Here is a 16,090-nt window from a genome sequence, read left to right as displayed (position 1 = left end):
TGGTAGGGGCAAAGAGGGCGTGGTGAGGGAAATACATGATTAAGAAAAAAAGTGAATATTCTGCCAAAATCAAAATAGAAAAAAATGTGCCCACTTTTCCAAGAGTCATGAAAATGGGCACTTTGTATTTCTGACATACATCCAATGCCAATTGTTATTATTTCAGGGGTTTCCGGGTGTATATGTTGCCCGGATCACATTTTGTTCTGACTCTGAATCAATTGTAAGAAAATGAAATTAAGTTTCAAGCATATTCTCTCCTCTTTGGGCCTGAGAACTGTCCTGGCACTTTGGGCTTGAGGACTGTTCAGAGCCGTTTGGACCAAGGATACTATTCTGTGAGGTGCTTTCCCAAAGATATCTCTGTTCCAGGTTCACCCTATTGCAACCTGTTGGAGCAAAATCTGCCACTGCTGCTCTGGGAAGCGGCTGCAAAGGGGTGTTTTATCAGCAGACTATTCTCAGAGGAACCTCACCACTTGACTAAGAGGACTCCAATCTACACAATGCCACAGAAATGATCAAAGGTTGCTGGCAGGGCCAATCACTGCTCGAGCAGCAGCCTCAGGGCTGTATCATCCGCAGGGAACCTGCATACTGAAAGGCCAAACCTACAAGTGTAGTCTGGGTCTCTCACTCATCCTAACTATATAACTGGCCATTGGGGCCTGAAGGGCGCTGCAGTGCTGATCTTTGGGCACTCATGTGCTAATGCTGTTGACTTGCAGCTTAAAGTATTACCACCCCACTCCTCAGTGCTGTGAGGTGGACTTACTCTGGTCCGAAGCGCTATACATGGCCTTAGGTTGCAACAGTCATGTAACACCTGAATTCCCTGCAAACGAACTCTGAACAGTGCAGCAACAAGTGTGTCATGGCCTTAGGTTGCAACAGTCAAGTAACACCTGAATTCCCTGCAAACGAACTCTGAACAGTGCAGCAACTTAAGTCTCGGATAATATTTAATAAGAATATCACACTATGTCTCACCGCATTCTGAGTGTTCGGCTAACAACATATCCCAGCAGGGGACTACAACATTTGGCTCTCCAGATGTTTTGAACTACAATTCCCACCATCCCTTGTCAATGAATATGCTGGCCAGGGATGATGGGAGCTGTAGTCCAAAACATTTGGAGAGCCAAATGTTGAAGACCCCGGCCCTAAAATGCATCCACAAATCTATAGCAGCCCATCTTTCTGGAACTACTTTCACCTTTTTATGCAGTCTAATCTAGACTAGGCCATTTATTGCTACCCACATTGGCAGTCCTGAATTACTCGTCTGGCATGTTGCCCAAAGTGAAGAGTGTAAAAGTTAATCCCTAGTCAAAAAGCCACCATTATTTAAGCGGGTGGCTGCAGCATATATCAAGCCCATCGTGAAGCCAAACGTGTTATTAACTACCCATTGCTCGTGTAAACTGCTTCACGTAGGCCATCTGTTTGATGCCAAACAAGTTTAGACCATACCTTGCTTTCTGCTATCACAATCTGTCAAGATCAAGACCCTCTGCACCGTCCACAAGACTTTCTAGGGCTGGGATCCGCATTACATACAACTCTCTCTTTCGAAATATTCCTTCCTGTACCCTTTCGCTAGGCTACTTCTAACTCTCTAAGGGTCAGACGCTTCTCCGGCAGAGAGCGGGGGATAGATCTCTCTCCTCCACAAGTTCCTCCCTCTGGAGTGGTCTCCATGCCCCTCTCAAACTTGAGCCGGACGTCCTGGAAGCAGTTCAAGGCCTTCCTTTTCTCCTCTGCTTTCTCTATCTCCCTCCCCTGCTGACCACCTGTCTGCGGCTCCGGATGGTTGCTTGGCTAGCTTCAAAGTCTCACTGGGTACCAGGCTCCTCCATGGTCAGTCTCCACTGCCCTGCTGCCAGGCCTACCGTGCACTTGGCCTGTAACTGTAACCTCTACAGTCCGCTGCCTCCTTTGCACTTACCCAAAGCCGCGCTGCCCTGGCTGCACTTACTCCGAGCAACTGCGCCCTGATCGCACTTCCCACCTCCCTCTCCCTTAGGTGGGGGCATAACACACCAACCTCCAGAAAAGCGAGGCACTCTGAGAAAGCAACAGTGGTGGTTATGAACAGATTAAAGCCCTTGGAGCACACCATAAACATAAAAGCTACCATTTGGCATTAAAGACATTAAAGACGTGCCACATGTGAAAGGGGCACAGAGAATATGGGGGCAATTGTAGCAAGTACCGTGAACATTTATGGAAGGCACACTTATACATGTTTGCTGTGTTGCTTGTACTTCCTATTTGCCATCAATGTAATCATGTGTGTACTCAATGATGGCCGTGATGATATCATCAGCAATGTTATCATAAACCATTGGTAATTATTATTTAGTCTGCCTTTGAATATTATATATAAGGACAAGCTGTTGTTGTCGCAACACCTAAAACAGCCTGTTTTCCTTTTCCACGCCCCGGCCACCAGCGCCTGGCAAACACACACAAGAGCTGAGGAAATGAAGGCAGGAGGTTCATGAGAGATTTTATTTTATTTATTTATTTATTCACATTTGTAGAGCGCACAGCAGCCCTTAGGCATGTCGTTGTAACCCTGGGTTTAGAAGAAGTCTTTTTTTAGCAGTGCCTCTGAGTGCAGAGGTGTTCACGATGGTGTATAAGGGGGACTATTTTAAAGGTTTTTGAACTGGGCTGGAGTGCCAAACTTCCCCTCCCGCTGGTGGCCTCCCATTCCGGCCAGGGCAAGGATAATCAACTAGTCTGGTATGTGCTCAGGGACGTCATTTAGGGGTTCCCCGAGGCCGCAACTGCGACCTCTGAGGTCTCCCTTGCTACCCCTGTGTTCTCCTTTGCTACCCCTAAATTTTTTTTTTTTAAAGTGTTTTTTCTTTTTGGAATGCAAGCTCCTGGGCTGTGGCCAGCACCATGTGGCTCTTTACTTCTGGAGTGGCTGCCTTTCTTGTTCATGCCTCTTAAAAAAAGAAAAAAAAAGAAAAAAAAGGACTGGGGCACCACAAGTCTAACACTTTCTGCAGTGACCCTAAATAAGAAAGAATATGAATACCAAATAATGTGTCCTTCTGGAATTCTATACACTAATTGCTAGACTCATTAAAGGTTTATTTCAGGCACACTTCAAGGGGTGAGTCACTGATTTAGTCTGTTCTTAAACACCTCAACTCAGCCTTTCATCCTTCTGACGTCATTAAATGAGCACCAACACAGGTTGGGTGATATTGGGTGTATATTTTTTCTATATAAAGCGCTTAAGTGTAAGTGCTATATAATAACACATCATTATAATTTGGCCATGGACGTCTGCTTGCATTCACAGTAATTTGGTAATATGGGTCTATACACACTGATCCTAATGATATATATATAGCGATCCACTCTTGTATGAAATGTACATCACATTATAGTGATATTGTAACCATATTTTTCGTTGTGTACTTAGGAACAATGCTATGTGATGCCACTTCCTGTTTTGTCAAGGGTTGAAAGGTCATGTTCCATCGCGTCCTGCGATATCACTTTGGGGTGGGGTCAAATTACATCACTTCCTGTAATGTCATCAGAGGTCAAGGGTCGTGTGATGTCACTTCCGCTACCCCTGGCATTTTAGTGAAATGACGTCCCTGTATGTGCTTGTATATCATGGCTGCCACCTGAACCGACCAGCAGTGAAACTAGCTACTTGTTGTGTGCAGACCCTCCAGGCAGAAGACACGAGATAATTATGGAGTTGGGCCGGTGGCACGAGGAGCTGAGTCACACAGCATGCGGCCGGTGATACCACACAAAGCGCTGAAGAGGGGAACACCCCTTCAGTGTAAGAGACCCCGTGACTGAGGCTATGAGTCATAGGCCCTGCGCAGAGATGCTAGCAAGAGGAGAAAACCGAAGATAGGGAAACTGAGAAGTGGAGGAACTCCAGTGTATGGAAGGGAGCCGACCCCAAAGAGCGACCACTGGTAATCCGGTGCATTAGCGCCAGCATGAAAAGCTCATGCTGGCGCCAATGCATGTGGTTTTGCGTGTGGAGGATGGGACTGGCGGAAGGATCAGTGCCTCCACTCTGCAGTACAAAACCACACAAATGATTTATCTGGTAAAAACATGTGTAAAAATGTTGCTCATGCAGATGTTCTACACATGCTTATTACGAACTGCTATGAGGAAGATGAGATGATAGCTTCCATCTGACGACAGAAGGCAAGGTTATTTCCTGTTGAAAATGTCTTTCAGATTTTATAAGTTGCACTCTTGAAGGCATGTTTTTCCATACAGTGCCACTTTTTAGAATCCACCTAATCAACAGTCTGCTAAACAGAATGTGCCTGTGTTTCGGCAGGGTTAGGCCTAGGTCTTGCGTCGGTAAAAAAAGGTGCGCCCCCTGCCCCTCTTGTTAACATCTGGAGTGACATTGCAGAAAATGACATCAGAGGGAGTGACATTAATCTTTGATACTCATAATGTTCAAGATGGCGCCTTGTCTGCAATCGTTATGTGAATTAATGTCAACATGGGACAACAGTGTTTAGGTATGCCAGTGTACCATAAAAAAGGCAAAAGATGACAAATGACAGCTAACGATGTATTATGCTCTACTTAGGAGATTAACAAGAATAATGGGAAAGGCATTTGTAAATTGACAATCAACTCATTTTCAGGCTGCCCTCTGCCTCCTCCTCTCCCTCTCTCATCTCTGATTGCCTAACTGCCATTCAAGATTGGTGTTCCACCAATGATCTTTGTCTGAATGCCAGCAAGACGGAGATCCTCCTCATCGGCACACCTTCACCATCCTTTCCCCTCACTCTCTGGCTGGCCTCCCTTGGCCCTCCTCCTACCCCCACCTGCGAGGCTAAGAACCTCAGGGTCATCTTTGACTCCACACTTTCCTTCTCCGCCCTCATCTCTGAGGTCTCTAAAAAGTCACATTTCCGTCTGCTCCTCCTCAGAGGTACTCTGCCTTTACTCTCCTTCACCCAGAAGCTCATGGTATCCCAAGCTCTGGTTCTTTCTAGCTTGGACTATTGTAACAGCCTCTTTCTAAATCTACCTGCCTCTACACTCCGCCCTCTGCAACTAATCCAGAACAGGACTGCGAGACTTGTCCTTGGCCTCAAGCCCTGGGATCGTATCTCTCCAGCTCTGAAATCTCTCCATCGGCTCCCAGTGGATGCAAGGATTAAATGCAAAACCCTCTGCATTGTCCACAAGACTTTCTGGGGCCTGGGTCCAAAATACCTTCAACTATCCCTCAGCAAATACCTCCCCTCTCGAGCTCTTCGCTCCTCTACCTCCAACTCCCTCAGGGTCAGTCATTTTTCAAAGAAACAAGCTTGGGGTAGATCTCTGTCTTCGGCTGGGGCCTCCCTCTGGAACAGCCTCCCTGCCACTCTAAAACTAGAGGAAAACCATCTCCGGTTCTGGAAGCACCCCAAGACCTTCATCTTTTCTTCTGCCTTTGCTCCCCCTCTCCCCTGCTGATATGTTCTCTCTTGACACCGTGCACCTGTCCACCCTCTGTCCTTCGGGCCCAAGTACCTGCTCACCCTGCCACCCTCCCACACTGCCTCCCGGCCACCCCCTGCACTGGGGTCTGTATTTGTACCCATACAGTCCCCCCTTTTTTCTTCCTGCACTTATCAGACCTACCCTGTCTGCTGCCTTAAACCTAGCACTTGCAAATTGCTGGCTGCACTACCACTGTGTGTTGCCTCTATTATTTATTTATTTATTGTTATTTATCGGTTTCTTCTCTGCTTTGCACTTTCCACTCGTCCCCCTTCCATGCACTTTTCCACTCCCCCTCTCCCATGCACTTGCGCGTTCTCAATGTCACTGGGACTAGTAAGATCGCTGTTTTGTTCTCCCCTGTTTCCCCTCCCTTGCCTTGTTGTGCTCTGAAACACTTGTGTACGGGCGCGATAGAAATAAAATATCATATATCATATCATAAATGCTTCCGAAACTGAAGATGGCGTTTTAGGAACACATGAGCTTTACATTTTGGCAGTTATGAGGCCCTCCTGCTGTGTTATGGGAAAAAACCCTGCACATCTTTCTACAGAGTAGTCACAGTTACTGAAAATATGAAATGTTGTAATACTGCTTTATTCAGCCAATTTTCTGGCACCACCGAGGTGAAAAGGTAGCAAATCCTAACGCATGACTCTATCCGGGTGATGCATGACGAGCAATAAATATCCGTGGGACAAAACAAAATGGCTGCCAAGACCTGGTCAGGAATATAAGACCCAGTTTGATCGACTGCCCCAAAACTGTCCCGTGAGATGTGTCTTCAATGGACACCCAATGCCTGTGTAGAGGCTCCTATAACATTTTAGGACCTCCATTATAATTTTTATAATTGTTCTTTTTTAATGCGCTTAATACCAGCGTGTGGTTTCTATGCGCGGGATCGGTATTGGAACCTGTGTTGCGCTGCATTGTCTTGCTTCCAAGACAGACGCGTTACCCCTGATAAATCTACTCCTAGATTTGGTGGTGGGTAATTTGGGGGAAAGTCTGGGTTTTTGGGAGGGTCAATCAGAACTCGCAATTGTTTGGATTAACTGAATATGGAGGTTTTATGCCAAGTGACCCCATGCTGTGTTAACACATAAAAAAAACTCGTGCTATTTTACAACATAGGCAGTATTACAGTAATTCTGCACCAGTGCAATTGAAATTAGCAGTAAGGCAAAAATTGACTTGGTGAAAAAAAAAACATTCTATCAATGCATTTAAGTTACTGGCACGAGGGCAAACTAAGCTTTGGTGCAAACATGTTTTTGGTCCTATGCCAGTTCTGCCCTAGTGTTAAACGTGTCTGCACCAACTGGGAAGTTTCTGTAATGGCGCTCTAGAGTATTAAAGGTGGGTGAGCAGCAGAGTTGGCCGCATGCTACACATTTTCAGCCAGCCCATCCCTTTCCTCTGATTACATTTGAAAATAAAATGTGTAAATAAAATAGGTTACTACACAAAAGAGGCCAGGGTGCAGAGGCCTACTGGGAAATCTCCAGAGTTCCCAATAGGCTAGTCCTCCCCTGCAAAGGGAGTGGTAATAGCGTGCCAGGGCTAAACGACGACGCCATTCCATTATGATCCTGTCCAAGAATCTCTTTTCAAGTACGATTTTGCATGACAGGCACGATTTCCCCTGATACCTAAAGATCTTTGTCAGCGTATATATAATTGATAGATATTTAGCGAGGCCATTGTTCCGCATTCCTTAAAAAAACAAGAAGCTTTGAAGGCGCGTCTTGTTGGGGCGGGTGGGGGGGTGCACTGCAGTCTTGCAGAGCTCTCAGCTGCCTGCCGCGCGCGACCTGCTCTCCTCTCCACACGCAGCGACAGTGCACAGAAAATAATAAGTGACTGCCGAGTCCTCGGCCGGGGAGACGCAGGCACTTAACGGCATAAATATGTTAAGCCGCGTTTCCCGCGCGGAACCGTCGGGGCACTGAGCTAACATCAGAGCGGCGACTGCCTTTCATCGTTGTGCTGTGGCGGGAGTGGCCGCCTCGTGCTCGCCTCACACGGCCAGCTCGCCCTGGCCGAGCTCCTAGGCCGAGGGAAAAAGAGGGGTAGGCGTTTGGAAAGAGGGTCGCATAATCCGCCTAACCTTGGATGCCCTTGGATTCATGCATCAGCTTAAAAAGAATAGCTGCCTTAAAATGGATGGGCACTGGAATATAGGCCAAGACATAGGGCTTCATTACGAGTTGGGCGGTGCAGATAAAATGCGGCGGTATTACCGCTGCATTACCGCACCGCCCAACTATGAATTTGGCCTAAAGTTGGTGGATTCACATCCAGCTGTGTCCTGCCAAATTTCAGTGGAATTGCCTCCCAAAATCCCCCATAGAGTTCTAGGGACTAAATAAAATGGCGATTTAGGCCGCCACTTGTAATCCGGCGGTAATACAGTTTGGTGGTATCTGGTCAGATTTATCCGCATTCATGGACCTGATGGAAAAACTGAATATGGGGTTTTCCCTGTTTTAACAAGAAATTCTTGGAAAGCTCTTCAAGAAAAGATTACGGTGACTGCTTATAATGGAAAAAAATAGCAGCTATGACATCTGGTGGGGCCCAGGAACAATATTTTTTACTAGAGGGGGGACTGAGCAGCAATATTTTTACAGAAGGGGGGCTCAGCATGAACAAGTTCGAATACCACTGCTCCAAGGTCTTACCCCTGACTTTGTTAGCCTGTTATCTTCTTGCCTTTTAGATCAGCCACCGTGTGCTGTCCAGTCCAGAGTGGAGCAGCTCCATTCTGTACCACCCATGACCATCAGAGAGCAGGCACGTTTGGGCAGGCATACGTGCCTCAGGCATGCAGTGACACATAGCTAGGGCACTGGTGAGATTTTGTTTTGAGAGTCGCTAATCATTGCAACAACCCTCACCGCCTTTTCACCAAGATGTCGCCGGTAGCACCATGACATCACAAAGCATGCTTATATCACTCTAACCACACGGTGTGTGGGTACATCAATGGTTACTAAGCAGCACCCAGATTGTATTGTCAGCACAGTGGAATCGTTCAATCCCATACGGATATTACTGGCAGGACCCTGGCACATTGAGCACGCCTCAAATGTTATTGTTTTATCGGCAGCGCCCTGGCATCCGATGGAAGTGGCTAAGATGCTTTTTTTTAATTGTAAGACAAAATAACTCTGATGGGATATTAAGTGGCAGAGGAAGTGTGACAAGCATTACCTCCCTCACACATTATATAAATGATGCTATTAGGCAGGGCTCAAGTCGAGGGAGCACGCAGGTCAGATACCACAGCGAGTAGAGCGCCTCTTTGACATCCGTGCAGAGCCTGCTGACGCAGGTTTGAATCCCGGCGGGGCCAAAACACCCTTTCATCCTTCCGAGATCGATAAGTGAGCACCACTCACTGTCGCTAATAAGCAGCGCTCAGATGCCTGAGGGTTCGTAGCGCTATGAATGCAAAACAAACAAAAACAGGTAGATGGCATCCGTCCACTTTTTTCAGGGGGCGGATGCTGTTGCCTAGGGATCTAGGCCCAATGAAGGACGCACACACGGAGGGATAGGAGGAACGTCTTTATTCTTAAACAACCAAGCAAGTCCTGGCGCTTACCGCGCACGTGCCCCATAACTCCCTTGCCCAGTTAGACTCCGCCTTTCCAACGGAGGGGGCTCGTGAGCGTTAACCCGTTGAGCCCCGGGTAACACTACCCCCGAACAATATGTCCAAACATCAACTTGACACTCTGTGTCCAAACAATAACTCAACACTCTTCAACAAGTCTCATCGGCTTCCTTATGAGTCGTCTCGGCTTCTCACCTTGAGTCCCAGGATCTGGCTCCTCTTCAGTCGCTCCCCTCTGGCTCATGTCCCCGGGGTCTCCTTCCGGGGGAAACCATTCATCATCCCTCTGCAACCTTGGTTCTGGTGAGAATGCCCGCTGAGGTCCTTCTGTGTTTTCTCTTCTTGCGTACTGCCTGAACTGCTGACAGTTTCTGGTGACGGCCCTGTTCTCGTCTTCAGCCGTTACCATCGTCCCTTTCACTGCAACTACCCTCATGGGGCTTGGAGCAAACCGCGGGTCTGTCTTTCTAGCCGTCGGTTGTTGTACCAGGACTTCATCTCCTACCTGGAACTCCGGCAGCACCGCTCCTCTTCGTGCATCGGTGCGGAGCCTCGCATTTTCTTTTGCCACCGCGTCTCTCTGGAGCAGATCATGGTCAACCGGCTCTGCCTGCGCCGCACTTCTCGGGATGCGGGTTCGCACCTCATATCGGAACATGAGCTCGGCGGGCGTCTTATTCGTGACCTCATGAGGAGTGTTCCTATAGTCTCTTAACAGACGGCATAGCGCTTGGTGTGTATCAACTGCGTCAAGCCGGGCCCTCTGTATCGTCTTTTTGATCGACGCCATGAAGCGCTCGGCCATTCCATTTGCCTGGGGGTGGCGAGGTGTGATCTTCATGTGCCTGAACCCCAGGTGCTCTGCCAGTGTCCCAAACTCATGTCCACAGAATGGTGGTCCGTTGTCGGACTTGACCCATTTGGGGATCCCCCACTCACTAAAAACCTCTTCTATCGTCGCTGCCACTTGAGTGAACGCCGTGGAATTGACCACCTTGGCTATCGGGAACCTTGAGTGCTCATCTATGAAGAGTAAGATGTAGTCACCCGCTTCGGTCGGCCCGTAGAAATCCATGGCTACTCGTTCCCATGGGTGATCAGGTATTTGAGTATGCTGGAGTGGGGGCGGTCGTTCAGCAGGGGCTGTGCACTGACAGGCGTGGCAGTTCCTTACCCACTCATCAACGGCTGCATCCAGGAGAGGGAACCACACGTGGCACCTGAGCTGCTTTTTTGTGTTCTCGGCTCCTCTGTGGCCTTCGTGCGCTATGCTGACCACCTCACTCCTGAGTGTGGCGGGGATGACGATCCTGCACCCTCTGAGCAGAATATTGTTGTCCTTCACCGCAAGTTCACCATGTACTCGGGCTAGGCGCTCAATTTCTTGTTTGTTCACCCCAGGGTGCGCTAGGATGGCTCTGTGGTGGTCTTTCTATTTGCTAGCCATCGTGAGGCTGATCGCCAGAGCTGTCGTTGGATCGGCTGCTGATGCGGCGGCTACTCTTTCAAGGGACAGCGCCGGAGGCAGCGAGTGGGCTGCCACATATTGCACATAGGCGACGTCACCCCTCCGCGCGAGCGGGGCCCCTACGGGGTGTCGTGAGAGGTAGTCCGCGGGGTTAAGGTCGCCCCCCGGGCGATGTACGATGTCATAATCGTATTCCTGGAGGCGGATGCTCCACCTCTCAATCCTCTGCGGCATCTTGGTGTGCGGGTTCCCAAACAGTGATAGAAGTGCCTGGTGGTCGGTGATCAGCGTGAACCTTTTGCCGATGATGAAGTTGTGGAAATGTTCACACGCCCAGACTGCTGCCAAGCTCTCCTTCTCGGCCTGGGAGTAGGCCAGCTCAGGTGTCGACAGCGCTCAGCTCGCGTATGCAACCACGTGTCTGGGATTAACATCCGCGCCACTGGTTTGGGCCAGGATGGCACCGAGGCCTACGGGGCTAGCATCCACTACCACCTCGGTGTGCCACTGTGGGTTGAAGTATGCGAGCCTGTGAGCTTCCGCGAGGGCTTGCTTGATGTCCGCGAAGGCCTGTTGGCAGGCCGGTGTCCATTCGAACGTCGACTCCTTCTGCAACAGTTTCCTCAGCGGGTCTGTGATGGAGGCATAGTGGGGGATGTACCTCGCACAGTATCCCGCCATGCCAAGGAACGAGCGGACGTCCGCCACCTGCCGGGGCTCGCCTAGGTTGGTGATCGTGTCGACCTTCTCGGGGTCGGGCAGCATGCCATCCTTGGAGAAAATATGTCCAAAGAACTTGAGTTTCGTCTTACTGAACCGGCACTTCAAGATGTTAAGCGTGAGGCCGGCTCTCTGAAGGGCTTCGCACGTCTCGTGTAGTGCCCTGTCATGGGCTTCCTTGGACGACCCAAAAACGAGTATGTCGTCACTGTAATTTAAAGCCCCTTTTACAGGCCTGATGATCTGGCGTATTGTCTCCTGGAAAATCTCAGCGGCCGATGAGATTCCAAAGTTCAGTCTCCGGTATCTGAAAAGCCCATCGTGAGTCGCAAACGTGGTGATGGGCCGGGAGTCAGGATGGAGCTCCAACGTACCCCTGATTTAGGTCCAGTTTGGAGAACATCTGGGCACTGTTCAGCAGCACGATCATGTCTTCAATACATGGTCCCGGGTGTCTCTCCCGTTGTATTGCCGTGTTGGCCACCCTCATGTCCACACACAACCGGATCTTACCCCCTTCTTTGGGGACCACCACAAGGGGGGACACCCACGGCGTCGGCCCCGTCGCCGGTTCAATGATGCCGTCGCGGAGCAGTTGCTGGAGTGCCTCCGATACTGTCTCCTGAAGGTGGAAACCAACCCTTCTGGGGTGCTGCGGCACTGGCCGTACATTGGGGTCGATGTGGAGATTGATGGGGGGTCCCCGGAGCTTTCCTAGCCCCTCGCAAAGTTTGGGGAAGGCACTCGCGATATCGTCTTGAGAGACGGGCGATTGAGTCTGATGAGAGGCTACCGACCCTACTACGTTCCCCGGGCTGGGGTTGGCTGCTGCGGCGGTGATTACGTCTCCCACATTTACGTGGATCTCGATCAGCCCCAGGTGCGATGCCGTGTGATAGCTGAGGAGGCATCGACTCCTGGCGAGGGACCGTATCACGTGAATGGTCGCCTCCACTTGCCGCCCATTCAGGAGAAGGCATTGGGTGAATTGGCCCACGGTCCGTAACGGGGTGGCGGCTCCCCACTGGAAAATTCTGGAACGGGACGGATTGAGCTGTGGTGGGCATGGTATGCGGCCATAGTCTTGTTCGCCCATGATGTTCACTGTGGCCCCGGAATCAATCATAAATTGAAATTGGCAGTTCCCCATCTTGAGCGGGATTTGCGGGGCCTCCCTGGCCTCTTTGTTGTCGAGTATCAGGTTCACAAACTCGTCGTGGTCGTATTGGTCCTGCGGTGCGTAGTAGGCCATCGCCTGGTCCTCCTGGTAGAGGGTCTCGGGCCTATATTCCGCAGGAGGATTGTCATATTCGTCCGTGAGGTGTCTAGGCTGTTCGGCCTGATCGTACAGTGGAGCATATCCTGCCGCTTGGTGTTCGTCCATCGCTCTGACGTAGCGCCTCTGCCCGAGGCCCTGTTGGTATGGTCTTGGCTGACTGTACTGCAGGGGCTGCGGCGGGAAGAGCATTCTGGGGGCCGCCTGGGGGCGCATCGGGGGAAACGGTACGCCCTCCCTGCAAACGGAGTGAAAATGTCCTTCTCTCCCGCAGTTGGTACATCGCTGAGACAGGGCTGGGCAAGACCCCGAGTGGGGGAAGGACATCCCGCAGCGGTAGCACTGTCTTTGTGGACGCGGGGCGGACGTCGAAAAGGTTGCCGGCGATCTGTAAGGCTGAGGGCCCCTGTCTCCTTGACGGGGCAGTTGTATGGCGGCTACAAGTTCCCCCATGTCTGATTTGGAGTTGTTGGAGTGTCCCATGGCTGAGGCCTGCGCATCCACTCTCTCATGGATGCGAGCAAGTTCGCTCACCTCAGGCATAGTGAGCGGTTTTTTGAGTAGCTGTTTCTTGAGAGCGGGGGAGAGGCAACCTTCGATCACCCTCAGCCGAATGGCTTCCTCTAGCGAGAACGCATCAAATTGGCAGTTTGCCCCTTTCACTCGTAGGCGTGTGATGAATTCGTCGACAGTCTCTTGTGGGAGTTGGGTGCACTGGTTGAACAAATATCTTTCGTAGTCCCGATTGACCTCGATGATCAGCAATTTGTCCAAAGCACCAATCAACTTGGGAAACGTGTCTTGGTCTGTGTCCGGAATAGCCTTCACAACCGTTTTAATTTCCCCCCCTACCAGGTTGAGGAAAATGTCTCTCATGTTGGGGGAGTCTCCGTCGCCGGATCCTCTCACGAAATGACGAAAATCATCCATCCAGTCGGTCCACCTGGGGCCTTTGGTGGCTTGAGGAGTCATGGTGAACGGCGGGGGCAGGCGTAGTTGTATCGACTTCGCCACCCGCGGTAGTTGAGGAGAAACCTGGCTGGACCCAGCGTTGGAGGGCGGGGTGCTCATGGCGCCTGGGAGACTAGGCCCGCACGTGTATATGCAGCGCGTGGGGCGAGGTAGTCGGGCCTAGAACGAGCCCACGTGCACCCAGCGTCCGGCAAAGGGGGTCCACCGCTACTGTCGATTCAGGCCCCTTTCCGGATGGGGGCGCGGGCGGGATCGCTTCCGCGGAGCTTCGGAGGAGGAGGTCCGGCAAGGCGGATCCGGCGCACTGCCGTGTTGCGCGGAGGAGGAGCAGGAGGAGAAGGATCGCTGGGTTGCCCACCACGTGGGAGTGGAGAACAGCGGACTGCTGCAGGAGGAGGAACAGCGGACTGCTGCAGGAGGAGGACTCCAGTGTGCAGGAGAAATCCTCGTCGCCAAATGTTGCCTAGGGATCTAGGCCCAATGAAGGACGCACACACGGAGGGATAGGAGGAACGTCTTTATTCTTAAACAACCAAGCAAGTCCTGGCGCTTACCGCGCACGTGCCCCATAACTCCCTTGCCCAGTTAGACTCCGCCTTTCCAAAGAAGGGGGCTCGTGAGCGTTAACCCGTTGAGCCCCGGGTAACAGATGCCGTCCCCGCTGTGTGTTTTCAATGAATTCATATATTTTTTTTTTAAAGTGCAGCACCGTGTTCGGGATTCGAACCTGCTTCACGTGGCTGTGAAGCAAGAAACTTAAGCAAGAGACCACAAGAATATCTAAGCAGAAGATTGTGACACACTCAGACTGACTTCCTGCTGTACAGGACACGTTTTTTAGTACGCATTTTAAGGCATAAAGATGCGCACACATTTCTATTTATGTTTTAAGAAACCATGTTCTCTTGGGAAACGCTTCTTTGACCTGTGGACTTTCTTGAGTCGGGAAAGACATCTTACAATTGTCTTTCAATGTACATCAACTCCCTGTGACGTCACTCCCCACCCGGTAGGCCAGAGGCCCCCCACTTTTTGGTTGGGGATTTGAGCAGCCCTGTTATTAGGTTTTGTAACACGCGCTGCTGCCATTTATTTATTTATTTTAATATTATAAAATGTATAGAGCGCTTTAATCCAAAGAGCTTTAATCCAAAGCATGGTCTCCAGGTGTTCTGGCGGACTTGGAAGAGAGAGGGTGGCATTGGTTTGTTGGGAAGAGCCGGAAGTGGGGGATTGCCGTTCTATGTGTTGAGGTTGCAGATATGAAGTACCCTGAGCTTACTGTGCGTGTAAGCTTTCTAGGTGTGAATAGGAGGCATCAAAGGCTTTATGTCCAGAATGGCGGCCTTGTGCCTATAGTGTGGGCGTCTGTTGGCCAGCGGGTGAGTCTGTCAGTCATGGTGTACTTCGATGATGTTAAACTTCTGGGTGAAGGGTTCTTTTTTTTTTGTTGGAAGCCACGTGCAACGGGCTGGTTTGCGTTTGTGTGTTGTAGGTACGGTGGTGAGAAATAGTGGGTTAGACAAAGGTATGGAGGGTTCTTAGGGTTGACGTAGAGCTTTGCAATGACTATATGTAATGTAAATACCTCTCCTGTCCCGTTGCTGTTGATGGTCATGTTTCACACTGAGCACAATGGATCAGATGGGCACTATTTTCCCTGTGACACTTTTTTCCTGCAGAGCATCCGCGTTTCTACCGGGCACTGTAGCCAGACCCGTGTATTTGCAGCTGTAGAGCAACACTGAGGCAGACCTATCCGTATTGGAGAAGCTCACAAGATGTTTCTAAAAAATATATTTTTAGTCAATGTAGTTGGAAAGACATTCTTTCAAACGGAGGAGTGGGTCCTATCTTTGTAACCCTTTGAGTGTCTACAGTTGTTGTATATTTCCCCTTAAAAAGATGCCTATTCATGCTGCAGATATAAACAATTGTCCTAATTTGTGGGGGTGTACGTTATCCGACCCCCAACCCACCACTGAGCCATGTTGTGGGAAGCCACGGAAAAACAGTTTCCATTTGTCTCACCACTTTGGGCTCCCAGGAGGGTCGGCACTCAAAGGGTTATTAATACATATTTATTGAACATATAGTGACAAATACGAACTACAAAAGATAATAAAATGCTTCAATAGATTAATAGTCCACATTACGCAGGGTACATCATACAACAGCGGGTCAGATAGCTCAATGGGTTAAGTGCTTATTGCTGAAATCGGAGGGCAACCTGCAGATAATATGTTTAAATCGCAGTATTTCCAACTCTGCAATCCACCCTCCTCTTATTGAGGAATTGAGTTTCATGAAATCCTTTCCTAGAAACATATTCTCTTTACAGTGATGGGAAACATAAAGTTTAGTTCATAAAAAAGTATAAGACACGCAAACTCTGAAGGAGCCTCAGAGAGCTTACATCAAAATATAAATACTCCAAGGGCCTGATTTACAAGCATGTTTTCAATGGGACTTTCCTATGTTAAAGCATTTTTGTTTTCAACAAGTTACACAAAAA

General features: G+C 49.8%; 1 protein-coding gene across 1 annotated transcript in view; it reads right to left on the bottom strand.

Moving 5' to 3' along the window:
• LOC138526746 (cytoplasmic phosphatidylinositol transfer protein 1-like) overlaps nt 1-16,090 on the bottom strand; it is a 511,789-nt gene that overhangs the window by 432,470 nt on the left and 63,229 nt on the right. The window lies entirely within an intron of this gene.

Source organism: Ambystoma mexicanum, chromosome 1q, assembly GCF_040938575.1.
Source record: "Ambystoma mexicanum isolate Mex_15411 chromosome 1q, UKY_AmexF1_1, whole genome shotgun sequence".
In the NCBI taxonomy this organism is placed as follows: domain Eukaryota; kingdom Metazoa; phylum Chordata; class Amphibia; order Caudata; family Ambystomatidae; genus Ambystoma; species Ambystoma mexicanum.
The sequence above is the reverse complement of the archived record's forward strand: the minus strand, read 5'-3'. Positions and strand labels throughout refer to the sequence as shown.